This window comes from Sus scrofa, chromosome 14 (assembly GCF_000003025.6).
Source record: "Sus scrofa isolate TJ Tabasco breed Duroc chromosome 14, Sscrofa11.1, whole genome shotgun sequence".
Taxonomy (NCBI): domain Eukaryota; kingdom Metazoa; phylum Chordata; class Mammalia; order Artiodactyla; family Suidae; genus Sus; species Sus scrofa.
Window position 1 is genome coordinate 1,293,945 of NC_010456.5, and position 3,128 is coordinate 1,297,072.

The 3,128-nt window shown below is 51.6% G+C and overlaps 1 long non-coding RNA gene across 3 annotated transcripts; it reads right to left on the reverse strand.

The window, feature by feature from the left end:
• On the reverse strand, positions 741–2,563 carry LOC110256773. 3 transcript variants are annotated; one of them, XR_002338728.1, is made up of 3 exons: positions 2,379–2,563; positions 1,209–2,179; positions 741–848 (listed from the first exon to the last, which is right to left on the reverse strand). It is a non-coding gene; the product is annotated as an uncharacterized LOC110256773 (long non-coding RNA). The 3 variants fall into 3 exon arrangements; XR_002338729.1 differs by having other exon boundaries at positions 765–848; positions 1,785–2,179; XR_002338727.1 differs by lacking the exon at positions 741–848 and having other exon boundaries at positions 967–2,179; positions 2,379–2,559.

Consider the following 3,128-nt stretch of genomic DNA (forward strand, 5'->3'; position numbering starts at 1 on the left):
CCCACAGAACACGTGTCCTCTCTTCCCTTTGACCCTTGAGTCTTTGCATAGATCTTGCACAAAATTCTCTTATGCCTCCTACATGCTTTATTGTAATTGCTGGCTTGTGTGCCAGTCACCTGGATAAGCAGTGAGCTTTTGGAGGTAGGCAGGCACACCTTTTCATCTGTGCAACCTCAGTACCTAGTTCGTGACCTACATCGCAGGCACTTGGTGCTTGTTGAATGACTGAATGAAGACAAAGACACAGGGCTGAGAGTGACAGAGAATAACACTTGGGTCTCACCATTCCCCAGCCAAGTAAAAACTTTGGCATCATTGACTCTTGGTCACCTGTAAAAGAAGACAGAGATTTCATCCACACCAGATAACTGCTTCCCAAGGCTCCTTTTGGACCTTATAGTTCTTTTTGAAATTCATTTTCGGTTTTGGTCAAAAGTACCAGAGATTGTTTGACCCAAAGGCATGGACTGTGGATTTAGCAGACCTGGCTAAATCCTGTCTTTGTCACTCATTAACCAGATGTCGTGTCCTGGCAAAGAGCCCTGAGCTCCCTGGGCCACAGCTTACTCCTCTGTAAACGTGGAAACGATCATAGGAGCCGAATTCAGGGGGGCTGTAAGTTTTACCTCCCTGCAGACTCACTGACGCGGCCCTATCATTTTTTTTCACTCGCTCACCAAACCTCCTTTGAGCCCTTATGTGCACCTTGTTCAGGGCCTCGGAGTCTGAGGATGGAGATCGGATGAAAGCTCAGTTGTGTGGGGGAAGCCGGACATCACCCCGGTAGACTGGGATCCAGGTGATAACACTGTCGGCCAAGGTCCTGGGCCCAGGGCCCATGTTGCCTGCAGTGGGAGGAGAGAAAAATCAAAGAAGCCTCAAGTAAGAAAACAACAACCAAGGACTCTAGGTGGGCCTTTAGGGGGGGGTTAGGGGTGGGTGTTCAATATACACTAGGCTTTCTCTGCTCACGGACATTAATTTATTTATAAGTAAGTACAGCTAATCCCCCACTTATGCAACTGTTCCATTCCAAAGATCTTTCTCAACCTGAACTTTGCCTGAGAAGAAAAAGAAACAAACGGCTGCTTTCTTTCTTTTTTTTTGAGGATGGCTTTGGAGTCAAAGATATAGACCCCTTTTGACATGCACACAACTTCCTATCTGTTACTTATTCCAAAATACTTTGATGTAGAGTCAGCTACCTTGCATGCCGGGGGGAGAATGCAGTGGCCATGTTCCTACTTCAATCTGCTCATTTTTCCTCTTGTCTGTGAGCAAGTCCTGCCCTTCCCAGCTTGGTCCCTCTAGGCATGGCCAGCATGCAGCCTGGTGTTTGCAGGGGTTGGCACTGGGGATGCAGGAGTGGGCCAGCTCCTCAGGGAGTGCTCCTCGATGCAGCCTCCATCCTTTGGTCTCCGGGAGGGGCTCATCCCTAAGACTGTTTTGTGTCGAGCTGGGGTACCGGCTTTTCCAGGGCCATGATCCGCCCATTCCTCTGCTCTGTATCCGGGAGGTTGATGCATGTGGACCTGTCAGACTGCTCCCCCATTGCCTTCATTTTAGGACCTGGCCAGCCAGACACGGTCCTGTAGGTTGCTTCGACCCTGGACACTTGGCCCCTTCGATGTGTCTACCCGCCTCGCCCCCACTCCAGGATCCTTGCTCCTCTCTTTGCTCAGCCAGCTCTCCTTACACCCAGCCCCTCCCTGGTTCAGAACTCTACTCAGAGCTCCTGGATGCCCACGTGGATGGTACCCTTCAGGAAAATTGCAACTTACATCACATGCCACCTCCGCTCCCCTCCCCCACATCCCTTCTTTATAATTCTTCAAAGTATGCATCCTTCTCGGAAATCCATCTTGCAGCGTGCTCCTGTTTCCAAGCAGGTCAGCTTTAGGAGAGAAGAGTCCTTTTCTGTCTCATTTATTGATGAGTCCTCACAACGGGGATCAGGGCTTAGCCCGCAGCAGGTGCTCAATAAATATTTGCTGAGCAATCCAGTTTATGGATGAACAAAGTTTGTTTCACACTGCAGTGTCTCTATTAGGTGGTCTGCACCAAGGAGCTGGCCACAAGCTTGAGAATGATGGCATGTCCTGCGTCCCTCAGCCAAGTCCCATTTCTCTGAAAAGGAGGGCTCTTTCCTCTGCTTTCTGTGCTTGGTGGCAAAGCCCTGAGAAAGGAGCAAAGAGGGCATTTCAAGGGGCTACCGGGAGGATGTAGAAATGGCCAGAGAGGAGAGGAAGCCATCTGGCTCCACGGACCGCCCTCCCCCCTGCAAGTGGCCCAACCACGTGGGGTTGAGGGTTCTTGTCCAGCGCCCACGCACGAGATCCTTTTTCCGGCTTCGAGGAAACAGACTGAATGCTTACCTTTCATTCCGCTTGTTTTCCTCATTAATCTCTAAAGCGGCGACCACATCCTTTCTCTTTTTCATTTTATCTGAGTCTCCGGAGAGGTTCACACGAGTCCTGGTTAGCAGTCTGAGAAGCGGCACTGGGAGGAAGGACTTCCTGCTGACCCATGCCCTGCGCTGCCGGTGATTTGCATGTATCAGTTGATGTGCAGATTCTGAGCCAGATGTGGCTTTTCCTCTTCAGCTGAGCACACGGTCATCATGTGCACTGTTGTCAGTGTCGGCTCTTTTTCTTTCCCCCAAACAATCTGAAAGACAGTGCAGAGTAAAATCTCGGATGGCTTTTTCTTTCCTCGGTAGAGCTCGTGGCTGTTTATGTCCTTGGTCCTCTGACGATGCAGCAACATGCATGGCTCTATGGGCCGGGAAGGTCACGGGGATGCTGGTCCACCTTGGAGATGCTGACCTAGGAGAAAGGCAGCCTGTGTGCTGGTGTTCGAGGGGTACTGGGTGGGGGGGGGGCTGTCTTCCACAGGGTGCTAAACAGACTTGGGCTTTTAGATGTGCCTCTAGTCCACTGACCCTTCACCCAATCCTAGGGCCCTGCTACTCAAGCGGGGTCCCTGGACTGCAGCACTGGCACTGCATGTTAGAAATGCAGAGTCTCAGGCTGCACTCTGGCCCCCTGCGTCAGGACTGCATTCTGGCCAGATGCCAGGGGATGCGTGACTGTCAGCACGGAGGCACTGCTCACTCGCAGCAGGCT